Source organism: Eschrichtius robustus, chromosome 7 (genome assembly GCF_028021215.1).
Source record: "Eschrichtius robustus isolate mEscRob2 chromosome 7, mEscRob2.pri, whole genome shotgun sequence".
In the NCBI taxonomy this organism is placed as follows: domain Eukaryota; kingdom Metazoa; phylum Chordata; class Mammalia; order Artiodactyla; family Eschrichtiidae; genus Eschrichtius; species Eschrichtius robustus.
Window position 1 is genome coordinate 123,994,868 of NC_090830.1, and position 14,139 is coordinate 124,009,006.

Consider the following 14,139-nt stretch of genomic DNA (forward strand, 5'->3'; position numbering starts at 1 on the left):
ACTCGTATTTCAGTTTGGACAATTTCTGTTGACCTGTCTTCAAGTTCACTGATTCTTTTCTCAGCCACATCTAGTGCGCTGATACACTGGCTAAAAAATTTCTTCATCTCTGATATCACGTTTTTTAATTCAGTGTTTTTTTCTGGTTTCCATCTCTCTACTGAAATTCCCTATTTCTTCTTGCATGTTGTCTACCTTTTCCACTATATAGGTCCATTATATTAATCGAAGTTATTTTAAAGTCTTTGATATTTCTGATACCTGGGTCATGCCTATTTCTGTTGATTGCTTTGTCACATACAGTCTTTTTTATTACTTATGTGTATGTTTCATATTTCTTGATTGAATGCCAAATATTGTATATAAATATACATTGAAATAAATTCAGAAATGGGCACACATCTTCTGTCGGGCCATTAGTGTAGGGATTGGGGCAGTCTAGTCAGTAGTTGAAAAAGGGTTGGGTTTATTGTTGTTATATTTACTGTCAGTGTACCAGACTTCCAATCACTGTAGGAGTAGTCTGCTGCTACTTTGTGTTTAGTGGGAGTCTGGATTGTGGAAGGATTTTTCTCAGTGTTCCTCTCCATGCTCAGATTTCAGCAAGTCCATCATACCTATGGAATGGAAGGAATCTGACCCATGCTTTTTCACCTCTCCCGGTGGTAAACTGCTATTGCTTGTTACATAGTGAGGTTCAAGGGGGTGTTTCTCAGTTCTCTCACTCCAGCCTCAGTCTTAGGCCCTGCAGCCCTGGACTTCAGGGGTGGAGTCTCTGAGCAATTCTGCCCCTTCCCCAGTGGTAGCAGATCACTGCTTTGTATCAGTGCAGGATCCTGAGCTGATCTTATTTTCTCCCCTTCCTCCAGTAGTGGGCAGTTTTTGCTTCTACCCTTTCACCAGAGGCAGTGCGTCTTTGCTTGGATCTCTCCTCTCCCCCAGCACTTATAGCTTTTGCTTCATATAAGAGAAAGGTTCATGTAGCAGGTGGGTTTCATGACTTGGTGCCACCTACAGGGTCTTTCTCAGGTCTCCTGTCCTGCCCCTAATCTTTCTTACGAGCAACTAGTGGAAACCCTTGGAAGAGAACTAGGAAGTGACTTCTTTTATGTGTGGGGCTCCCAAAGTTTCTAAACTGTCACTCTTGGCCTTTAAGAATTCATTTCAAATTTCAGCTGTTCTCGTCTTGCCTGCTTTTATGATGACTTGCTCTTCCTTCTGTACTATGCCCCAAGTGAAACAATTCATTTCCCATCTCTCCTCTGAGGAGTGTATCACCCGTTTGAACTCGTTTTACCTCCCAACCTTAGCTCCCTGGTGGGCTCAAGAAGTTAACGCAGTTTTTTCTTGCTGTCAGGGTGTGATTGACATTCTCTTAAAGCTTTTTATGTCTAAGTGAAAGCAGAACCTTAAAAATTGCTTATATATAATTTCCCCAGGATTTATAGTTGTGAGGATTTTGAGGTTATTTTATCTATTGTTTTTGCTAGAAATGAAACTCTCCATATCCAAAGAGCAATTAAGACAGATAAAGTTAATGACTTGCAACACCATTACATTGTAGTTAATTTTATATCCTTAGAAAATAATCTGTCAAGCCCTTGACTAATGGAAAAGCATTTAATAAGTTAGCATTCATCTATTCAGGGTGCTTTGAAATTATTTGACTTTTAGTTCTTCTATTATAGGTGAGAAAATTAGCACATAGAAAAGTAACTTTTCCCAACTCCAGATTAATGCATTAGTAAGGATAGGACTTAGAGGCCAGATATCTTGAGTCATGACTATTCTTTTGGCTTGCAGAATTGACTATATTATCTAAAGGTGTTGACTAGGTGATTTTATTCCATATTATTTAAATATATCAATAGTCAAACATTCACCAGTGCCTTTGCATGGGGAAACAATGTATAGCATACAAAAGAAGTCTTGAAGACATGGTTCAGGCCTTTAAGAAGGTTTCACTTTACTTCAAATAGGAACTCAAGAAATGTTCATATAAAAATGTAAGTAGCACCATAAGACAATGCATAAGTATCAGTGAGTGATATTGCCAAAAAATGCTATTGATGTTTAATGGAGCAATAATTTCTGCAAACATTTGTTGAGCTCCTACTGAGAACAGAGGCAGGAGAACATGGATGTTCAGTGATGAGTACAGCTCCATTGAGAAGGAGGACCTGAGCTGAGCCTTGAGCAATAGATACTATTGAAGGAGGAGAAAAGCCAGACAGAGGGGAGAACAGTTCCAGCAGAGACGGCAGTGTACAAGGCATATTCAGTCAGGAAAGAGGAGAATGGTCTGGGTGGAGAGGAGGATTTATGTTGATATGTGGTTGGAAAAGCAGATTGGCATTACATCGTTCGGAGCCTTGAAAGGCAGAATTGAGTAAAGCTTCAGAGGAGGGACTAGTTCATATGGAAGCTTTGTTTTATTTAAGGAGGTTAATCTGGCAGTGATGCATGGCAAGAACTAAAGAGGTGGGAACAGGAGGCAGAAAGTCCGGTTGGAACTGAGTCTGGTACAGTAATCCAGGACTGAGGTAATAAAAAAAACTCTGAACTAGAGTATTCTCAGATAATAGATCTTTGAATGGACAGTTTAAAGGAAAATAGATGCTATTCAGTGATTTATTAGTTAATTGACAGCCAGGGAATTGGAGGAAAAATGATTAGCAATAGTCATCCAATAGTTTTTCTTAAAAGAAACAAATCTGAGTTTTTGCATAGGAGTAAGCATTTTCTTAGGCATTGGATAGTTGGTACAGCTGCCTATGATAACGATGACCACTTGCTTATTCCTTTTTTAATAGCCATGTGTTCCGTGACCAAACAGTGAGCCTCCTGAAAAGAACTACGCCTTTTCACTTCTCCTCTAAGTGTCTGGCTTATAGTAGGTTTGTTGAATTTAATCTGTAATTAGGGGTTCCTAATTATTATGTGAAATATTATATAAATCATGCCCGTGGTTGAAAGCATGGGCTCTGGAATTGTTAGGTTTTCCAAGTTCTACTGCTTACGCAGCTATTAACCTTAAGAAAGTTAATTAACTTTCTTGAGCCCCAGTTTCCTCATATGTAAATTGGGGATATTAATAGCGACTACTTCATGAAATTATGAAGTCTAAATTAGGTCATTCAGGTAAAGTGGTTAGCATACTTCTTAGACCTCAGTAAATAGTAAACAGAAGCAAATGCCATATACCTGATTTACATTTAAGTGAAGGATAAATCTGAAATTCTCATGGCTTATGGATTCCAGGTATATATGTCTAAGAGGCTTTATAAGATATTGTTTTGGTGGGAAGAACTGAGCTGAAATAAAGAATTTCCTGACAGCAAAGATTATTAAATGGTACAATAGGCTATTGATGCAAGTAGAAAAATCTTTAGAGAACGTAGATGTTCACCTTTTGTATATTTAGTGTACTAATGTAGATATATACACACACACATATAAACATACATGCCATTAAAGTTAGTGAACCTTTTTCATTTACAGCACCTCGTTTGACCCTCCAACAATCCTGTGAGGTAGGAAGAATTAGTCTTTATCTGTTATTTAGGTGAAGGACTGAAAGTGGTTCTGAGTACTAGGTGACTTGCAGGGTCACATCGCCAGAGTGGCAGAGCTGGGTGTCTGTACTCTTTTGATTCCCAAATGCTGTCATATTACATCTGGAGAAAAGTGATCTGAAGCACAGATATTTAGTGGGAAGAATGAGACACATGCTGTAATGCCAAAAAATAACTGGGAATAAAAGCAGAAAACAAGACATTTGTTTCTGTTATAATGTGACAGAAAGCAAGGCTCTTGTGGTTTGGGATTGAGCATTCAGAGGAGAAATGGGGAACAGTTGAATTTGGGTGCGACTACTCTTGGAACACTGCATCTGGTTCTGGCCTACTCATCGCTGGGCTTTTGGAAACCAGCTGGACAAGGTTCAAAGCAAAGCACCAAAATGATTAGGAGCTGAGGGCACTGATGAGTAAGGGAAGATTAAAAGAATTAAATATGGGGGCTTCCCTGGTGGTGCAGTGGTTGAGAATCTGCCTGCCAATGCAGGGGACACGGGTTCGAGCCCTGGTCTGGGAAGATCCCACATGCCGCGGAGCGACTGGGCCCGTGGGCCACAACTACTGAGCCTGCGCGTCTGGAGCCTGTGCTCCGCAACAAGAGAGGCCGCGATAGTGAGAGGCCCGCACACCGCGATGAAGAGTGGCCCCCACTTGCCGCAACTAGAGAAAGCCCTGGCACAGAAGCGAAGACCCAACACAGCCAAAAATAAATAAATAAATAAAATTTTAAAAAAAGCATTAAATATGTATAGTTCAGGTAGGTACAGACTACGGAAAGAGAAGCTAACTATGTACAAATATCTGAAATGTGTAGACATTAAAAAGGTAGATTAATTATTTAGCGTGATACATGGGGGGTGTAATATGCAGTAATAGGATGTAAATTTAAGCTGAACGTAAGGAGAAATTTCCTGATAATCTAGGAAAGCGCTCCGTGGCATAGTCTTTCCCTAGAGAAGCAATAGAGCTTGCAAGCCTTCTGACTTCTAAAACTTTCCTGTGAACTAGGTATTAGACGATGTTAGAGACTTATTATTAACATGGTCAGGTGTGATAGTGATACTGTGTTTATATAAGAAAATGTCATGTTTTAGTGTTACTCTGAAATCTAGGGGTAGAACAACATGATGTAAAAGATTTGCTTAAAAATACTACTACACAAAAGAAAGGAGGGAGGAAGGAAGGAGAGAAAGAAAGGAAGGGAGGGAAAGAAAGAAAAAAGGAAGGGTAAAGAAGGAAGAGAGGGAGGGAGAAAGAAAAAAGGGACAGATGAAGCAAGAGTGATAGAATGTTGATAATGTTGAATCTGAAGGAAGGTCATATGTAAGTTCGTTTTACTCTTCTCTTACTTTTATGTCTATTTGAAAACTTTCATAATAAAAGATCTAAATTTTCCTGAACAAAACTCAGTAGTGTCTTATTACTCGCTGGCCTCCCTGAATAGAAAAGCCTTACGGCCCCACACACAGACTTCTGGTTGACCCAGGCCTCTGCTCACCGCCTTACTCTGGGAGATAGATGGGGCTGGGCTGAAGGACTCTTTTCTAAAACTGTAGAGGGAGATCCGAGGAAATTCTTAGAATTGTAGGCCTCTAGTGGTAGCTTCAGGAGGTTGAATTTCTAGTGAAAGAGCAGAGAGCAGGGTTGTTGAACCATTAACTGACCTCTCCTGCTCTCCTGTCCCTTGTTCATGGAAAGTACTGGCCATTAAGCAGAGAACCAGGTGCCTTCAGAGTGGCCATATCCTATTCTCTTGAATGAAGAAACATTGCCCCCTTGTTTGTAGAGTTTGTAAAGCAAGAAGCGGGGTAACTCACGAAGTGAATGATTTCAAAACCCAGCAAACGTCTATGAAGCTGAAGCTTTTAAAAACTTCTTAAAAAACCATCATCCCTCCTTTAGCCTCTCAGGGCAGATCTCACCTTACCTTGCAGGTGAATGTTTAGGGCAAGAGATTTAGGGAACATTTGAAATGTGTATCCCGACTCTGCTCTTTTGTTTGTTAGAGGAATATAAATATTTTGTCTGAATTTCACTAATGGCAATCAAGCATGAATACAGACCCAGCATTTGAGGACCTGTCATGTCTGAATTTCTCCAGAGTGCACCACTAGGCCAGCAAATGTGAGGCGGATTCCAGCTCAGTGTAAGAATGGATCCGGTAGCCACTGGAGCTGTCTGGAAATGTCGCAGATGCTGAATGGTGGACAAGTTTGTCTGAGTCTCTCTCGTGTCCAGACGTCCTTCCTCCAGCCCCAGCATCACTCGATTAGCTCAGGCCCTTATCATCTCTCACGTGGGCTATTGCAGTCGCCGTAATTAGACTTCCTCACCGCTAGCCCTTCCCTCTGCCGTCATCCTCCACTTTGCCTCCAGCGTGGCTGTTCTGCAACACAGCTGATCATGTCATGCCTCTGTTTAAACTCTTAGCACCTATACCCAGCGATTTTTCAAGACTCCCAAGTGTATAGTAATGAAATCTTTCATCATGGCTCAGTCAGAATCAATCCATCCTCATCTCAGTTGCCATGGTACCTCGTATACACGTTCATTACCATACTTAGCACCCCATTTTAAGCATATCTTTACTTGTCTTCCCCACCAGACTGAGAGCTCTTTGAGGGCAATTACTATGTTTTCATCTTATTTCCCCAGTGCCTGGCACGTTCTAGGCACTCCGTATCATCAGATAAGCCTTAGGAGCCATAGTATGCCAAGTATAGGAAGACAGTGGACACTCAACAATTTTAAGGGCGTGAATAAAGTATAAAATAAATACTTATTTATCTTATAAATAAAATACATTTTATTTTTTATATTTTAAAATAAATATAAAATATATTTAATTTTTTATATTTAATAAAATAAATATTAAAAAAATACATTTTTATAAATAAAAATGTCCTGAATAAAGGACATTCATTCAGCCCTTATTTATTGACCAGAGATCTAGCTGATCTCTCAGTTAACCTTTAGCCTATCAGTGGTCCTTGAAGGAGGAAGCATTTCCCCCCATTTCCGGTGTAGTTGGGACAGGAATATGAGTAATGCAGTGAATGATACAGTCTAGAAATATTTATTCCTCTACACTAAGCTGTCTTTCAACTTTCAGATTCTATGAAAGAAACAAGATGATACATAGCTTATTCTGATTTGTGGTAGCATTGTTTATTTGTTTCCTTTTTTAAAAAATTTATTTATTTATTTTTGGCTGCGTCGGGTCTTTGTTGCTCCGTGCGGGCTTTCTCTAGTTGCGGCGAGCGGGGGCTACTCTTGGTTGAGGTGTGTGGGCTTCTCATTGCGGTGGCTTCTCTTGTTGCAGAGCACGGGCTCTAGGCGCGTGGGCTTCAGTAGTTAAGTGCATGGGCTCAGTAGTTGTGGCTCGCGGGCTCTAGAGCGCAGACTCAGTAGTTGTGACGCACGGGCTTAGTTGCTCTGCAGCATGTGGGATCTTCCCGGATCAAGGCTCGAACCTGTGTCCCCTGCACTGGCAGGTGGATTCTTAACCACTGTGCCACCAGCAAAGTCCCTATTTGTTTCCTTTTTAAGGAGGAGGTGGAATTGGATTGTTTGTTTGGTTTCTTCTTCAGTAAGAAGCATCTTAATATAACTAGTCTGGACATCTGTACCATTTTCAAAAATTACAAGTTTCGATCATTGCTGAACTGTACAGATCCCAATCTGTCTGCTCTGCATATATTTGCATTTATAAAAACAGAAGCAGCCTAAAAGTTTTTCTAATGCAATCCCCTAAATGCATGAAGTATTAGATTGCTTTCCCCCATTGGTTCATGCATTGCTAAGGGCTTAAAAGGATCATTGATTTGAATTATTTAATGTGTACAGCAGGTTGAGTTTCTTTTTTTTTTTTTTTTTTTAAGGACCTTTGGGACATTACCTTAGTTTTTTTGTTTTTAAGTTAAATCTCATTTTTCTCTGAAAATAAGAAGTTAAAGCTGTATTCACATAAGCTCCCAAAGTGCCAGATTTTCATTGTGTTTTTAAACCATATAGGAAATGTTTGATTCTAACGTAACATTGCTGCTGAAAATTGGGCTGAAATTTCTAGGCTGAAAATATAGTTATAACTACATGTTATTCTAGTGTTGTTGTATTTTTCCTTTTTTTAAAAATTTATTTATTTATTTATGGCTGTGTCGGGTCTTCATTGCTGCATGCGGGTTTTCTCTAGTTGCAGCGAGTGGGGGCTACTCTTCGTTGCCGTGGGCGGGCTTCTCATTTTCTCATTGCGGTGGTTTCTCTTGTGGAGCACCAGCTCTAGGAGCACGGGCTTCAGTAGTTGTGGCTCGAGGGCTCTAGAGTGCAGCCTCAGTAGTTGTGGTGCACGGGCTTCATCGCTCCGCGGCATGTGGGATCTTGCCGGTCCAGGGCTCGAACCCGAGTCCCCTACATTGGCAGGCGGGTTCTTAACCGCTGCGCCATCAGGGTAGCCCTATTTTTCCTTTCTTGAAGTTGATGCAGAAGAAATAAAAGAGAGAGGGAGAGATCCTATCTATAATAAAAAGCCATCCTCGATTTTTGTTGTCTTGAAATTTAAGCTCGTTTTGACTTAAATTCAGTAAACATAGTCCTAGACTTTAGATGTTGAACATTTTTATTGTGTAATTTAAGTTTTAGTTCCTATTGTTTTTTGATGGTTTACTCTTTCCCTGTGGAAAGGCAGTTGTGCCGTGTCAGCACAATTTGTGATGGTAACATCTGGGTGAATGGATTTATTTCAGTTTGTGTTCTGTTCAGAAAGCTTGCCAAAAACAGAGACTTGTTTGTGATGTCTAGTGTGGCTTCCTAAAACAAAGCAAAGAGTCTTACTTAATTCATTTGTCAGGACACTACACAAATAAAAAAATGGAAGTCTCATTCGCATAAGGCAGTCATGTGATGTAAAAAGCTTAGGTAAGGGGATTGATAGGGTGACCATCTAATTTAGTATCTCAACCCCGATGCTTGTGAGAGTGAAATGGGAGTCCTAAAATAATTGAGACATTGTTGATCTACAGCAGGTCTAAACTGGGGTTATCCAGGACAACCAGATGCCATTGTCACCCTAACTACTTGCAACTACTATTTAAAGTCTCATTTACCACGGTATATAGCAAGTTCTTCTGGGAATTCTCGTAGGTCATTGATGTAGCTGTGTCAAGGAGTGATATGGTAGGAATTCTAATATATCAGGCAGTATAACACTTTCCTGGATTTCTAGTAGGTAAAAGGCGTGTTAGGGCAGAAGACAGAGCAACTGGGACTTGACAAAGGCTTTAACACGGCCTAATGATAAACCTGCTATAGCTGATGGTTAATTGTTATTGGCCAAACATCTTTCTTAGTAAATCAAATATATTTAGCATTTGTAGGAGGGCACAGAAATTGATAGCCTACAGGGGAAAGTTGAGATTTGGGTTGCCTGTGGCTTTGATTCCAGAATCAGAAACATTAGCCAAGGATGTCAGCAAATGAAATACGTTTTCCTTGTTACATGTCATGAGATGCAGCTACTGCCCTATTTTCACTTACAGTCTTCCTTCTGAATTAATATACCTTAAAAATAGCTACGGATTCTCAAATCTGTAAGAATAGTGTATGTTGCTTGCCACAAATTCTTTTTTCCTGAAGATCTCTTCAAGGTCTTTCAAGAATGCAGTTTAACTTAGCAAATATTAGGGGACCTACTCTGTGTGTTAGATACCTCTGAGATACAAAGAGAAGGGTGAGTCCCTGCCCTCAAGGCATTTTCTATAATACAAAAAAATAAAGTGAATGCATAGCAATACAATACTACAGAGGCACGTGCCATTAAAAAGCTACGTACGTTACAGCGGGGTGGTGGGTATAAGGATATTTATAACACAAGCCTATAATTTTCTGCATGTTTGAAATATCATTTAAAAACATTTTAAAGCTGTATATCGCTATATCTATATAGTACCAGGAGAATTCAGGGAACTGGGCAATTACATCCGGTTATGAGGATCTGTGTTGGGTTTATCTACCCTTTTCTGCAACATTCCATTTCCTTTAATTGTCACTTAGCTTCCCTAAAAACTCTCTCATGAAAAGAGTCTTCTTTCTCTCACACCTACTCAGTGGTAGGCAGCACAACACACATTTTTTCGGGTGCCCGGAACATCCCCCATGGTTTGCCGCTAAGAGTCCTTGATGTGAGGGTCACTCTGTCTTTCTCTTTTAACCTTGCCCATCTCACATACACTGCGTGTTGGCACCTGCCCCCAAGGCTGCCTCTCTCCTCATCCCATCCCTTGCCAAGGCAATCTGGTATATGCCCACTACTCACCTTCCCCAGAGCACAACTCCAATCCAAGCCACACACAGCTCTTGACAGGACTCTGCAGTGGGTTCCTTTCTCTCCCCGCACAGGTCTTGTTCTCTGAGCACCTGAAGGAGGTGAGACTGGGGGAGAAGCAGGTGTGGAAATCCAGAGGATATTGAGACGTGCCTGTGCTGGTTTGAGAAGTGTTATATTCAGGAGTTGCAGTTGGGTTGGTCTCAAAGGAGAGATGGAGGCTGAAGAGCTGAGATTCTTCAATGTGTGACGGATGTTCGTGGGCTAGGATCAGGTCATCCTTCTAGGGAGAGTGTAGATGGAGTCTGAAGAGCTGAGATTCTTCAATGTGTGACGGATGTTCGTGGGCTAGGATCAGGTCATCCTTCTAGGGAGAGTGTAGATGGAGAAGCTGAATGACTTCTGAGTCCTTAGTCATCCCAAATCAGGCCGATGTGGTAGGAGGAAGCCCGGGGAGAATGAAGGGGGTACTGGTCCGTGCTAATGAGGGAACTGGTCAGGTCAGAACCAGTGATCACCAAACCTGGAGAACTTGAGTTTGTCGGTAATCTTGAAAAGAGTAGGTTCAGAGACCATTTGAAATTATTTGTAATTGCATTATTCTGGGCCAAATGACCAGAAAAACAACCAATACTTACTGAGCAGTTACTGCATGCCCCACTCTGTATTATCCCCACTGAGGTCTCCCAGCAGCCCTCTAAGATAAGTACCATATCCCCATCTTACAGATGACAACACTGAGGCACAGAGAAATTAAGTAGTTTGCCTAAGGTTACACCAGCTGATTAGTGCAGAGCGAAGATTTGAACCCAGGCACTGTGACCCCAGAGCCCAAGCTCTTAATTACTAGGCTGATGCTCATAGAAGATTGTGGGGGGGGGGTAGGGGGAGAAGGGGAGAAGAGGGGAGGGGCGGGGAGAGGCGGGGAGTGGAGGGAGAAGAGGGGAGGGAAGGGGAGGGAGCACCTCTGGACTAGAGAATTAGGAGTTGTTTACACAGAAGTAAAAATTAAAGCTGTAGTTGTGAATGAGATCAGCGAGGAGAGTGAAATTAAGTGTGTGGAAGAGAGAGAGACCCAACAATCCCAGGGACAGTGAGCTGATCACCGGCTGAGGATTAGACCCTTGAAAATATCTACCGATAGACCCAGGTTTCTTAGACTCTGAAAAACTCACATCGCCTCTGATGAACACAAGAGCTTCATATCCTCCTGTAATGTTATTTATAATGCAAGTCACATTAAATATTGTGAAGGAAATCAAAGCAATGGACAAAATGCCACTTTGTTTTTGAACTCAACCCTTAATCCCAGATTCTGATATGTGTCTATACAGGGGCTGACAACGCACACACACACACACACAGGAGCAGCCCTGACTTGGCAGGTGGGAGGAGAAAGTGGAACAGAATGAGCCATTTGAGAGAGGGTCAGTCAGAGGCCAAGAGAGGAGACTGGGACAGGTTTTCGTAGTGAAGCCCAGGGGATGAGACCTCTCGTCTAAGAAGAGAATGGAGCGCTGCTGGATGCGCAGGACAGAGTTCCTTCGGGGGCTGCTGAGATCTGTTTACCTTGGTAATAACACTGGTGCATATGCAGTAGTGTAAGGAAATGGATATCGTGTTTACAAGCAGACAATGTGGTGGGAAAACATATTTTCAGACCTATGATGGATAATAGAACAACAAGCTGAAACCCCCCAATCCATTTTCTTGCTTTCCTGAGAGAACTGATCATTAGAATTGTGGGTAACCTTGAGGAAGGAAGAAAAAAAGCTCCACTGAAGCTGGGCTCCTTTTCAGCCGTCAGCGGAAAAATACAATCCCGTACCAGCCTCCAGCAAAGCTCTCAGTCTTGGCCGGCCAGTAGTTGTTTTCCAACTTCTCTCTGTTACCTTTAAAATCCAAACATTTTTCCATCCGTTCTTTTCTGCTGTGCCAGCACTGATCAAGCTAAGTGCGAGTGTTTGCAACATCAAGACACCAAGATTACTCACTATGTCACTGGACATGCAGATGGGGACGGCCCAGCTCCTGCAGCCGCTGGATCAGGCTGTGCTTTTTTTTTTTTTTGGTAGAAGTTCTTTACATATTTGCATTGTTAACCCCTTGTCAAATATATGGTTTGCAATTATTTTCTCCCATTCCATAGGCTGTCTTTTCTTTTATAAAAAAAATTGTTTTATTGAATTAATTCAACATGTAACATTGTGTAAGCTTAAGGTATACGGTATGTTACTTTGATACATTTATGTATTGTAATATTGTAGTATGATGTTTTAGCGATATTTATCACATTACATAATTATAGTACGATATTATTGTCTGTATTCATTATACTGTGCATTAGATCTCTATGGCTTATTTACTACTTGTTACAAATTTGTACCCTTAAACACCATAAATCTTATCCACACCCCATCTCCCTAGTCACCAGCATTTTTACTCTCTACTTTTTACAGGTTTGACTTTTTTAGATTCCATGTATAAGTGATATACAGTACTTGTCTTTGTCTGACTTATCTTGCTTAGCATAATATACTCAAAGACCATCCATGTTGTCACAAATGGCAGGATATCCTCCTTTCTCATGACTAAATAATATTCTGTTATGTATATGTACCATGTGTTTTTTTTTCCATTCATCTGTTGATGGGCATTTGAGTCGTTTCCATATTTTGGCTAATGTGAATATGCACTCCCATATTTACTGAAGCATTATTCACAGGCTGTGCTTTTGAAGGGATGTGGTAACAGCCACGTTCAGTCAATCTTGCCTTGAACTGATGGACGAAAAGAGGCAGCTGACCCTCCACTGTAAGGGATAGCAACACTATAAGAAATCTTTTTTTTTTTTCTGTGTCAGTTTCCTACCTTTCCCTAATTTCATAGATGAAATCACATGTGTAGAACCAACTTTGCAATTTAGCTCTGAAGTCCAGAATGGCTACATGGGAGTGCTGTGCCTTTTCAGATACTTATTCCCTGATGTGTTAAATCACCCAGAAAGCTGGAGGAAGATGCTTGAGCAGGTGCAAGAAGGATGCTATCTGAAGGATATTCCGACATTTTACAGTTGAAAGGATGTGGAAGGTCTGGGAGTATTAATAATAACTATTGTCTTTTTATTTTTTTTAATAAATTTATTTTTATTTGACTCAATTAAAAACTGACAGGAAGGAAAAAAGAAAAGAGAGAAGAGAGGACCAAAATAATAACCGGAATGACATATTTGTTAGAAAAATAACATCAGAGAAAGTAGATATTGTTTATACTCATGTGTATTTCTATAGAGTAAAATTTATAGAGATCATATCTGATCCTTTCTGAGTAAAGAGAGCTGCAGGTAGAATTAAGAAGAGATTCGAAGAAATGTAAAACCCTAGCACGTGCTGTGTCTACCTGGAATGGTTACTCACCTGCTCTAAACTATGAAGTGTTTAAGACTCAGCTTTAATGTAATTAAGATACATAAACTGTATTTACATGTAAGTTTGTACACTACGTAAATTGTAAAATGTAAATTGGTACAGCCTCTATGGAAAACAGTAGGGAGGTTCCTCAAAAAGTTAAAAATAGAACTGCCATATGATCCAGCAATCCCACTTTGGTGTGTATACCCAAAGGAAATTAAATCGCTATCTCAAAGAGATATCTGCACCCCTATGTTTACTGCAGCATTATTTACAATATTCAAGCCATGGAAACAACCCAAGTGTCCATCGATGGATGAATGGACACAGAAGATGTGGCATGTATACAAAGAAGTATTATTCAGCCATAAAAAGAAGGCAATCCTGTCATTTACAACAACATGGATGGGCTGTGAGAGCATTAGGCTAAGTGAAATAAGTCAGACCGAGAAAGACAAATACTGTATGACCTCACATATATGTGGAACCTGAAAAAACCGAATTCATACAAACAGAGAAAGGATTACTGGTTGCCAGAAGCAGGCGTGAAAGGCAGAAGAAATGGGTGAAGGTAATGAAAAGGTACGAAGTTCTAGTTAGAAGATAAATGAGTTCTGGGGATGTAATGTACAGCATGGTGACTGTAGTTAACAATACTGTACTGTATATTTGAATGTCACTGAGTAAATCTTAAAAGTTCTCATCACAAGAAGAAACATTTGTAACTGTGGGAGGCGATGGGTGTTAACTTACTGTTGTAATCATCTTGCAAAATACACAAATATCGAATCGTTCTGTTGTACACCTTAAATGAATACAATGTTAAATGTCG